General features: G+C 35.1%; 1 pseudogene; it reads right to left on the bottom strand.

The window, feature by feature from the left end:
- Positions 1-153: 153 nt before the first annotated feature.
- Positions 154-2,897, bottom strand: LOC126766971 (glutamate dehydrogenase, mitochondrial-like; annotated as a pseudogene).
- Between the last annotated feature and the right edge of the window lie 9,892 nt (positions 2,898-12,789).

Here is a 12,789-nt window from a genome sequence, read left to right as displayed (position 1 = left end):
TCTCTTTTAGACAAGCAATTCATGCAGAGAGCGTTTATTTTGGGGGAAAAAGGGGAGTTTGAATTTTGCTTCTTTATGTGGATCAAGCAATTTTATACACACAAGCAAATATGTATGTACAATGTATAATTTAAATAAGCACAAACAATATTGACAAAATATCTACTTAGTCGACATAGGAGGTTGTTAAAATCGACATTTTGGTACTACAAATTACGCGGAGGATATAGAACATATTTACTTGTTAACATAGAAAAAAAAAAAGATTGGAAAAGTTTAGACAAAAAATGAGTTCGAGATATGAGATGATGCAAAGAGAAAAAAAGAAGAACTGTACCGTCTAAAACAAATCGTTCAATGGATTGTTGGACTGAGGCTAAATTCGTAATAGAAAAACGGAAAAAGAAAAACACAAATTACTTATTGGTGAAAATTCGGAAATTGTTTGAGAGTATTGTTTGGTAAAATGAGCTCTTATTTAAAATGTATTAATTGTGTTGCGAGTGCTATATAATATGGTAAAGTTCATATAGTGTGGTGAGTGTGAATGAGCAACGAAATTTAAGCTTTAAAAAATGGGAACATATTAATTAATTCGAAAAGAAGTTTTGAAAGTATTTGCCAAACTAAAGAAAAATAATTTAATAAAAGCGGAAAACTGAATAACCAAGTATTACAGTCGAACCTCGATCAATGAAATGCACATAGATGACACCAATGAATTTAAAATTTAAACTACTAATTTATGAAACTTAAAAATTCAATTTGTAATATTTTTCTTTTGAATCAACTAATATAAGATTTATTAGCACACTTTGTTATTACTAATATTTAAGAAGGAAGTAGGGTTTTAAATTTAATTTTAGTTTTACATCAGATTTCAAAACTTTAAACTTTTTTTCCCACAACTAACTTTTAAAGTCGTGCCCTTATAACAAAGCTACTGCACCGATTTTGAACACTATTTCTATACAAAATTTGAGATAACGGTGGAGATTTGTTTTGCCAAATTTGTTTACATTTTTAATTTTACAATAACAAATTCACTGATTTTGTTCGCGAAATATCGCGTTTTGCCTAAAAGTGAAAAATTCAAATTTCGAAAAACTACCCAGTGCTATTTTGTATGTTTTGATTTCCGATGATTGAGGAACAAGTTTTAGAGAAGGGCACCGCAATTCAACTTTTCTCCGAGACGCTCCAGAATAATTGTTGCTATTGCTGTATTTTTTAATTTTTCTCCAAAATTTAACAGAATGGTCTTCAAATGAAAGACTAGTATGAATTTTTAACTGTTTGACAAAAAAAAAACGCCAATCAACCCCACTCCCTCCTTAAGTAAGTGTTTAGCACAAGGTATCGAATTTCGACGTAGTAATTAAATATCATATTTAATTCATATATATTATATACTGATATACATATGTCAATGAAATTTGGAAAGCATTAACACCTTATTATAATAGTTCAATCAATCATAGGTGAGTGCGCTCTGATTGAAAATAATAGAGAAAGAAATATATAACAACAATATTTAAAATCAATCAATTTGAATTGAAACTAATGAAATAGTGCAAAATGCCAGTCATTACTGCAGAAGCATATTGAGCGCTTGCGCGGATACGCTAACATTAGCAATAACGGTATGCTTTGCTCAGTATTTATTTTTGGTAATGCAATGGCTTATAAATCAATTATAATGTTTATCAATTAAAAAAAAAGCCATGAGAAGCGGCCAAGTGTACTTACCCAAAAGATGATAATTGGATTCACGCTCATATTTGAATGTAAGACGACCGTATGAAACGTGGTTCAAATTTTCCAGCCATTCAAGAATGAGACGGTCACACCACCAGCGTTGATATATAAATCGGGGATAACCAAAATGTTGCGTTCGATCAAAATTTTATCGGCAGCTGGAGTGGTTGGGCCGTTGGCGGCCTCGGCACTGATCTACAAGTGCATATGTACAAAGAAATATTGAAGAATAAACTTATTCAAGTCCAATAAATTTTGTATATTGTCTGTTCTAGGACTCGTCCTTACCTTAGCCTGGATTTTGTGAGGCGTTTCGCTGGTGATGACCTTCTCAGCAGCGGCACAAAGATGTCGCATGGTTCGAACATCAAGTTTTCACCTTGGTAGGGCTTAGCGCCGGGGAAACCGACAATGGTGCCGTGTTCGTTTTTGTAGTCTTCAAATTCTGTTAAACAATTATAAATTAATTTGTTTTCATAAATGAAATAGTTTCTACAAACCTTGGGGTCAATACCCTCTGAATTGTAGATGGAGCCATCGTGCTCAATGATACCGACACAGGTGGCGCCAGCACGTGTCAAATACCGGCACGTATGCAAACCGACATTACCGAAACCTTGAACGATGAATGTCTTGCCGCCCCAACCGGGAGTTGTGCCTACAAAACGGAGACAAATACACATTGTAATATAACTAACTTCATGCGTCTGAAGTCATTTCATACCAATCATGCTCATGTAGTTAGCCTCATTGATGAAGTTTTCGAGACCATGGAAAACACCACGACCTGTCGCAGAAACACGTCCATGGATACCGCCCTGGTTGATGGGCTTTCCAGTTACACAAGCGTGTGCATTAATATCCAAATGTCCAATGGTCTTGGCGTAGGTGTCGGCAATCCAAGACATTTCACGTTCTCCTGTACCCATATCGGGAGCTGGTACATCGACACCGGGTACAATGAAGCCTTTCTTGGCCAACTCAAGAGTGAAACGGCGGGTAATCTTCTCCAATTCATGTTCGGAATACTCCTTCGGGTTAATCTTGAGACCGGCCTTGGCGCCACCGAATGGTACATCTACACAGGCGCACTTGAATGTCATAAGAGCAGACAAGGCTTTGACTTCATCACGTGAAACATCAAAGAGAAACGAATACCTGAAAAAAACAATATATCACAATCATTAAGAATCTAATGCACTGATAATATTTAAGAATAAGAAGGAAAATGTAAAATCAAATGCAATTATTTACAAATGCTTATCTCACTTGAAGTCATAAAATAGAATAGAATTAAGTCATAGAAATAACTTCTAAATGCAAAACCGTTTGTCTCGGTTATATGCAAATTGAAATTTTTTAAAAAATGGAAGGTATGTGTGGTGGTTTTGTAAAAATTCTTATACGTATTTAGTCTTATGCAATTTCTTTTTACACTTTATTAATCATACGGTTAAAAATACATAATAAGTACAACATGCACAAATAATCCGCAAAACCGTGAGCTAAATGTGACACATACGCCCTGTTGGACGACGGCCAAACGTTGTTTAGTATGGTATTTACACCACGAGAACAGTCAGTTGGTCAAATATGTACATGCATCAAGAAGAAAGGAATTCAAGGCTTTTGTGACGACGTCGGAATTTATATTCAATTAACCGAAAGCATTTCGCAGGTGTTGAGAGCCTGATGTAAGACATAGCATACAGCCAAATGACCTTTGCAAAGCACCAGACGGCAGAAAAACCCAAATATATCTATTCTATTTCGGTTCAGAAACGTTTACAATGTTTTTTGGATCCACTGAACTTGCCAATAAGTTAAATTTTTAAAGCGAGACGAAGTTTTACTCTTTATGCCAAAAATCACACGAAATCTTCAGTTTTGTCTACCGAGGAGCAACTGAATCTAGACAGTTTTTGTAGGTTTTGGCCTAAGGCAAAAAAAATATATATTTAATAAATAATATTACAAAACTATAATTTTAAAATTATTACTTAGAAGTGGTAATGTTGCAGGTTTATTAAGTTTTTTAAAGCTCTATATTTTTTTATATATATTTTTCTTTTAATAATTATTTCTTAATCATTTTTGTCTGCGTTTGTTTTGTGTAAATTAAGTACAGTATTTTTCACAACAAAATAGTTCAGCTTTCTCGACGAGTAGATAAGAAATAGCGAACTCAGCTGTACTATTCGATTTGAATGCAGTGTGTTTATTCGTATTGTTTATAAGTTTATGTGATTATATTGGTAGTTCCGATAACGTATAAAATAATAAAGAAATGAGATAGACTAAAAGTCCATTCATTTCAATTTGGCAGTGTTTTCCGAAGAAATTATACAGATCGGAAATATAGTATATAGCTGTCATACAATTTGGGATGAACATTACTTAAAGCAATGGCATGGTTAAGATCGTTATAAAAAAATTTTATCTTTTATTTTTATAAATGATCACGATGACGAGACGAGTTGAATTCCGAGTGACTGTTTGTCCGTCCCTTGTCTGTGCAAGCTGAAATTGGTAAAATTAAGATAACGAAATGAAAAAAATTTTTGAACAAAGTTTTTAGATAAGCTAACCGGACCACTGCCACGCAACCAAATTTGCCCAAGGTTAATTATTTCGACATCTTTTGCTGCAGCCACGCCTATTCCCCATATAGTACAACTTTAAATTCCATCTGATATGACCAATTTCCAGTATACAAACATAATTTAAAACATTACGAACTTCCGCCTGACATACCCCATTGCATTAGCCCCATTGAGAGCACCTTCAAAACTCTACCTATTCCTATGGACGTATGCGTTGGGAGCGTCAATTCCGCAAGGTGATCGCAGCAGCTACCGCTCCTTCACCCCGGCTGGAAGAATCCCGGAAATCCCCCCCAAATTTCCCAGCCGAAGCAGCCGTTTTAGCTAATGAGCGGACACCTTACGCCATGCCGACCCCGGGGATCACCGAATAAGGGATCTAAATTTTGGGAGATTCCGAATGGTAAACCAACATGCGGACGAAATGGATGGAGCACCTGAAGTCCTGTAACTTCCACGGAGTGGGTAAGCTTTGGGCTACTGTAAAAGCTCTTTAACCCGAAGAGACAAGACGACCGAGTTGAAGTTCTTCAATGGTCATGCCTCTTGGGACCCGGGGAAAAGTGCGCGAGCTATTTTAGCCGGAAATTTACACTGCACCCTTCGGAAGACAAAGCTAAACGATGTGTTAACCGACGGCTGCGCAAAATGCCAAACGGGCGCACCACTTACTTTCACCGGTGGGGAGGTCCGGGGCCCTTTAAAAAAGCAAATCATAAAAATCCATTGGCCCGATGGAATCAACATGCAATCCCAAAGCATCTGGGCTCGACGGGGAGTAGGATATCTCACCAAGGTCCTCAATCTGTCGCTGACCTTTTCTTCAAATACCCGTGTGTGGAAAGTCGGAAGAGTGGTCCCACTACTGAAACCTGGGACACCCGCCAATAAAGGGGAGTCTTATCTACACTCCTCTCCCCAGTAGTGAAGACCGAGGCCTTGCTACCCCCGACCTTCACACACCACCTGATCCTAGTAAACCACCAGTATGGCTTCCGAAAAGTGCACTTAGTGTCATAAACGCCCAGATAGTTCGTGGCCTCAACCAGAAACCACCCTGCAAAAGAACGATCCTCGTAGCGTTGGACCTGTCAAAAGCGTTTGACACGGTCAATCACACAACACTGCAGGACATCGAAACAACTACGCTCCCTCGGGGCTGAGGGGGAAAATGAACTATCAGCGGTCGCCAGTCACCGTACTATTTCGAGGTAAAAACTCAAAACTGAGAAAAATTAATCAAGAGGTTCCGCAGGGTGGTGTCCTCTCCCCTTTGCTGTTTAACTTTTACATTTCGAAGCTCCCTCCCTCCAACCACCAGAGGGAACTTCTATCACCTATCTCGATAATGACATCAGGCAATGGAATCGATGGCATGTGTTCGAAGGTAAACAGCTCCCCCCGCCCTTTTCTCGTTTCCTCACTGCACGAAATCTCCCTTTCCCCCCCAAAATCCACAGCGACCATATTCACCAACGGACGAAGGAGTATAGACTTGAGCTTAACATTGCGTCGATGGCGTCAAAATTCCGATTAACAATCCTAAGTTTTTGGGGGTGTAAATTCGACAGTCTATGCTCCTTCTCCCTCACACGACCGCGATTATCGCCAAAGTACAGAGCCGCAACAAAATCCTCTAGTCGCTAGCCGGCAGCACATGAGGAAAAGACAAAGAAACGTTGTTGGCAACATAACAATCCCCCCGGGGCCCTCAATTACGCGCCCCCATATGGTCGCCTGGATGCAGTGGCCAGATGAGGAAACTACAGACCGTCAGAACACTGCACCCCGGACCACTGGATCCCTTTTTGATGTCTCCATTGAACACCTACACAGTGAACCCATGCTCCCAGTTGGGGAGCATAATGAACTCCTCCCAGGCGTTCCCTGGGATGTTTTCCAGAAATCCCCCCTGCAGTCATCTGCTTGGAGCGGAACCGCCTCCCAGGAGCATAAAAAGGTCTTTCCCTGGATTGTCGCGACGTCGTACATAGACCGGACTTCGGACGCAACTAACTTCAGACAGGTACTGACCGCGATTCACACGGAGCCATTAACACCTTTACCGACTCCCTTCCCCTGAATGGCGTTCGGTTAAACCACCCCCAGCGCAGACGAAGAGCTCCTGCTGCCCCGAGAAACGCGTGTGACCCCTTCGCCTTCTTCTGGATATGGCAGGTTAAACTCCTACTTATCCCGAATAGACCCTGACATACCCGACGTATGTCCTGCATGCAACAGTCTCCCATGACACTGACCACCTCTTTGAATGCCCCACAAACCCCACCCATCTAACACCCTTTCCCTTTGGTCCGACCCCGTCAAACAGCACGTTTCTTGGGCCTACCGTTAGATGACATCGACGACAACACAAAAGACATTTACCATCCCAACGGGGATTAGATTTCCTTAAAACAACAACAACAAGCCCCACATAACTAATATATGGATTTTCAAATACGTGGTTGACTTCTTATATTACATACATACACCGGGGCCCCGAAACCTTATCCTCAAAATTTTCAAGTATTTGATATTTGATTATCTTTTAAACGATACTTTTTGCGGTATAGAAATTTTTTTTTTAAATAAAATGACATGTTATTAATCAAAAATATTACAAATTAAAAACAAAACACATTCAGCTATAAATAAATCTATTGAAAGATAGTGAGTTTAAAATAGAGCACAAATGTAGAGGCTGAAAGCGATGAAAAAAAATTTTATTTTTTATTTATTTTTATATAAAATTTAATTTAATTAATTGAAATTAATTTAATTTTTTTTTTGTTTTTTTTGAAACGCGAAAATCGGGCCCCTTTTTTATAAGCACAGAAAAGCTAGTTTGTGTTTTACTCATTAAACGTAATAAAAAAACTATAATTATAATTAGATAAAAATTTTGTTTACTAATGCTTATAAAAACATAAAAATAAAAAAATTGAAGAAAATCTCGAACGAACGAAAAAGTCCGAAAAAAAATTTAAGAAAGTATAGTGGTAAGGTTTGCGTGACCACGAGTGTACATATGTATGTATATGTATATTGTATATTGTTGACGGTATTAGTGTCCAGATTCTGTCTTGATCTCATATTCCTAATATCAAATAGAGCGATCTTCTGTTGATGTTTTACACATCCCAATATTTAAATTTAATCTCTTCGGTTAAGTTTATATCCATATTTTTCATTTAAGGGTGATTTTTAAAAGAATTTTTGTTGACGCGATTAAAATATACAAGTAGTATTTAAAAATAAGTGAGTGTATGACCTTTAATATACATACAATGTAAGGGAAAATAGCCAAATTGATTGTAAATCATTCACGATTTCGTTGAATGAATTTTAATTCGTTCGCAATATTTCGAAGTTTTGCCAAGTCCTGAATATATTATTTCCCCCTTTTTTGATCTTTTCAAGTTGCCAGAGTACGAAATGTTCGGTTATAGCCCAGCTTAGCGCTTCCTTTTTTTTTTCTTGTTTTTTTTTTTTGGCTTTTTAAACCCCTAAAAAAATAAACTATGTGACCATAAAAGTTGTTTGGGAAAACACGATAAACGTTTGTGATATCGTGACTTTGTAAATTGTCATAAAATTTAGGGAAAATAAAACAAAATTTGGTTTAGTGGCTTTTCAAAACCACAAATCGATCACCATTTTATACATAAGTATTTCAACATGCTAAATGCTTCTTGTACTTTTTTTTTTTTCATATATGTATAATAGGCATTTTTTTACAATATCTAGGTCTACTTAATATTTAAATCCCAAAGAAAGGTGGTTAAAAAAAAATATTTCTTTATTTTCTATGCCTTCTTGCAAACCAGAGATAAAAGAAAGCAAAAAATTGTTAACAGAAGCTACGATAATTAAGAAAGAATACAAAAAACGAAAAAAATGAATTGGGGAAAAAATAAATAAAACCCGGGAAAATTTGAAAAGACAAAACAAAAAGTTTACAGGGTGTTCCTGTTTTTTAATTTATTATGTTTATATCAATACATATGTAAGATTTGGGGTTTTGAATAAAAGAATGCGAAAACAAAAAAAGTAAATATTATTTGAAAACTAAATGAGTCATGATAAAAACAGCACTTTTTCACACAAAAGTTTTTCCCAAATAAAAACAAAAAAAATTTTTAAAAGAAATTCCTTTTAAACAGAAGCCAAACAGATTAAAAAAGCAATATCAACAAACAGCGATTGTTGAGATTATTTGGCATGATCTGAGATCGCTGTTGAGGTTCATGTACATATGTACAGGTATGTAGGGCAGTGAAGATTATCATGCAAATAGAATAAAACAAATATAATATGAAAAAAGATTTTGGGTGGGGGGCTGTTTTGGTAAAGTAGGAGGCGGTAGGGCCAATTTTTCCCGAGATTAGATCATTTTTTTAGGATATGTTTAGGTTCCTCAACCATGCCCTAGCCCTACAAGAAATTGCGAGGGCTTTCAAGACATATATTTTTAGCGTGAAGGACAGTTTCCTTGTCATGACCGTCAAGTTTTCAAAAAAGGGTACCTACGACTTAAACGCTCAAGCGCGTCAAATCTCGACTGGTACCGAAAACATTGAATTTTTGAAAAAAAGGCGTTGGGGGAAAGGGGGCAAGATGGTTTGACACCAGGGTGTCGAAAAGATTTTAACCCGGGGTGAGACCATGCTTACGACCCGAAACGACCGATCAATCAGCGAATATCGGCCAAAAGGAGCCGAGACCAAAAAAAACGCGCCAAAGTCGTCTAAGGTCGTTGACTGTTTTTTTGATTATCGGGGGGCATTATGAATTCCTTAACCGGTCAAACAGTCAAAAGGGAATATTATTTGAACGTTATGCGTCGTTTGGTAACGCTATCCGCCAAAAAAGGCCGGAATTGTGGAAAGACATTCGCCCTTTCCCCCAAAACAACCCCATATCTTTCCCGGGCAACCACCGTTTCACCTGATCGGGCGCCGTGCGACTTCCGTTCCCCAAAGCCAAAGACCACCCGGGGACACCTTTTTTATCAAAGGGGAGATTCGCCGCAGCGAAGACGGAACTGAAGGATCCGGGTAACCAACCAGTGTTTCGAAGTTTGGGAAAATCCTTGGCAAAAATTGAGCATCGGGAGGGGATTATTTTAAAGGGGGAGAAATTGATTTAAGAAAAAATAAAGAATTTTCAAAATAAATACTGTCACCTTATTTTTGGGCACATAGTATGTATATAAGAAAGGAATAGCTGAATTATTTAGTACTGTCACCACTGACTGTCAATGGACATTTTTAAAAAAGTAATTTTTGTGTACGAAAAGAGACAACAAAATTTAAAGGAGTTGTAGGTATACTTTTATCTTATTTAATTAAAATTTACAAATTTATTAAAGAAATAAAAATTTGATTATCTATTTCCCAAACGTTTTTTTTAAAGTGATAGATTTATAGTCATAATTAAAATTGAGCTATAATAGCTTTTCAGTCATTATGGAGAATTCAGATTTTATGGATTATTAAGCATAACAAATAAGACCAAAAAAGGGTATGAGATAGGTAAGATATAAGTCAATCAAGTCCAAACCCCATGTGTTAAAGAAAATTAATCTCACACAAAACATTTATTTAAGTTTTCAAAACCCCTTTTAAGAAAACCATAAAACTTTTTTGTGGAAAAATTTTTTCCCGGACTGTCAAATTACCTGTCAGATGACTGTCACTTTTCCCTGTAGGGATGTAAAAGGATAATGTGGTATATATTATCAATTCATATGTATAATTCATTAGTAAAAATATGTATTTCTATTTTTTAACATTGAAAATGAATAGACTAAAATCCCGGGGAATTAAATAAACGATACAGTTGTGTTTCAACTATATGCCGAAAGGTTAATACATACGTGCCATTAGTGTTTTTTTGTTCGAGAGAAACAACGGGTTTTGGTCGTCAGGTGACTAGTCAACAGAATTAAAATTTTTTGAAGTTTTTTTGTGAACGAATAAAAAAAATAATACCATGTACATAAATATGTTTGTATACCACATACATATTCAATAGTTTTTTATTTATTTGTTTGTAGATTAAAAATTTGGCAAACGAAATTGAGTTTTAAATATAAAGGAAATTTTTTTTGGGGAGAGCCCCATTATAAATATTTATCTATCTGTATGGATGTTTTTTGCTGATGACGTTTTTATGAAATTGCTAACTATTCAACTAAAAAAACCCGTAAAAGCTAAATGCGGGCTGGATCGGGGATCTCATTAAAAACAACAAACAACAACAACCACCTTGATAACATACTGAAGTCCGTGTCTTGAGGATCCCGGTTAGAAATTTATGCAAATAAAAAATTTTCAAATATTTTCACAGAGTAGATATAAAGATTTATACATATACATACATAGTTGCAAAATTAATATGACATAAGGATATGTAATCTTAAATGTTAACGAAACCCGTCTGAAATGTTTAGGACATTTTACAAATGTTTAAAAATAATTAGATTTGATTTGTTCAGAGGAGGGGGGGAAAATCACAACTTAGTAAAAAATTTAGACTTAATGTGGTCGAATGAATGGATATTGAACTATGGTACAAATTTTTTCCGAACACCAAAAAAAAAATAGACTAAAATTTTTTTAACGTTTTATAATTTTTTTAATAAAGTTTTGAGAAAAGGATTTAGTTTTTTAAATATTTTTCAATTGAATATGAACGAAAGTTTTTTTTAGAAACGGTTATCGCGAACAACCCGCAGACCAAAAAAAATTTTTTGACAAAAATTTACGGACACTTTGTATTCGGAGATCGTAGGTTGTATTTCAAAAATTCTTTGCCAAATTTCCTGAAGATTTTTTGACAAAAAAAAATTTTTCCCCTAAAGAACGTTTTTTTGGTAGGAAAATTCACAATTTGTCGATAAGGAATTTTTTGGGAAAAGGGAAAAAACGTGGAAAATTTGATCGATATTCAAAAAATGGGGGACTAGTTCCGGGATTTACCGACAGACAGGGGGCTTACCGATGTTTTACGCTTATCATTTTATACAGTTAAAATTCGCAACTCGAATCACCAAATCCACAAAAACTTGAGTTAGAGGAACCGTTACAAAGTGGGTCAATTTTAAAGGGTTTTTTGGAAAAAGTATAAATTTACTACTTTCCAATTAAATTTTATTTGAAAAATTAACGATTAATTTTTAAAAAGCGACGGGCATCAATAATATATTCTGCTAAGGGGATAAAAATGAATAAAAAGAAAGTATTGTTCTCACTTTCATTTTTTACTTGAAAAAAATTGTTATAAAAATGCATGTTCATATGTACTTAGAACACGAAATGAAGCGCGGCGTTGAGTGGGTTAACAATTTTAAGGAATCGCCACCTCTAAATATATGGGACTTAGTATATAATACCCAAAAAAGGGGGCGTATCATACAATATACTCAACAGTCAGCTCTACGTTACTGGGAAATTTATCCGGGTTTTAGCCAGCCAATCCACTGTTTGAATCGGGAAGGCAGATGGGATCAAATACAAGAAAAAAACGTACTTAATAACAACAGTCGCCAAAGCCCTTAGCCCTTTTTTTTCTATGTTGCAGAATATGATACTTCCATTTTAATTAAAAAAAAAATCGAGATGACATCAGCGTTTGTAGGACAATGTGACAGCTGACACCCAACATCCTCAGTTTGTACATTGTTGATGTTACTTATATATTTTGTATCCAGGGCGAAATTTGCAAAGGGCCCCTTTAAATTTATTGATATACTTATACGAGTATGATATATGCAAAAAGTATTGAAAGCTTACAAGCAAAAAAAATTGAGAAAAATTTGGCAAAAAGAGGTTTTTTAATTAAAAATTCCTAACAATGTCGCAAAGTAAAAGAATACGTTCAAAAATAATTTAAATAAATTTAAACTAAAAAATTTTTTTGCTTCTCTGTATGATTTAGAACCAAAGTTCGCCTGTTTTTTTAAGTAAGGGGAATAACAAGTATTTTTAATTTTATATGAGTTTTAAAAAAATATTTAGTCCATATAAAATAAGTTTGTTTTTAAATATAAAAAAATATATTTTTTGTTTTATATTTTAAATTTAAAAAAATTTAAACTAAAAATATTTTTTTTTTTTTACTCAAAGATTTAGAACCAACAGTTCGCCTGTTTTATTAATGAAAAGCGTGAATAACAAGTAACTTAATTTTTTATGAGTTTTAAAAACAATATTTAGTCTCTATAAAATAAGTTTGTTTTTAAAATAAACAAAAATACTATTTTTTTATATTTAGGATTTTCCGTCTCGTTTAAGTTAAACGATTCGAAAAAATCATTGAGAATTGAAATGTGTAAACTCATTTTTTAGAAACCAACAAATTTTTTTTTAAAAAGTGTAAAAATATAATTTTTCAATTTTAGATGCTTTACGACGGGTTTGGGGTA

Source organism: Bactrocera neohumeralis, unplaced genomic scaffold (assembly GCF_024586455.1).
Source record: "Bactrocera neohumeralis isolate Rockhampton unplaced genomic scaffold, APGP_CSIRO_Bneo_wtdbg2-racon-allhic-juicebox.fasta_v2 ctg3326, whole genome shotgun sequence".
Classification (NCBI taxonomy): Eukaryota; Metazoa; Arthropoda; class Insecta; order Diptera; family Tephritidae; genus Bactrocera; species Bactrocera neohumeralis.
The sequence above is the reverse complement of the archived record's forward strand: the minus strand, read 5'-3'. Positions and strand labels throughout refer to the sequence as shown.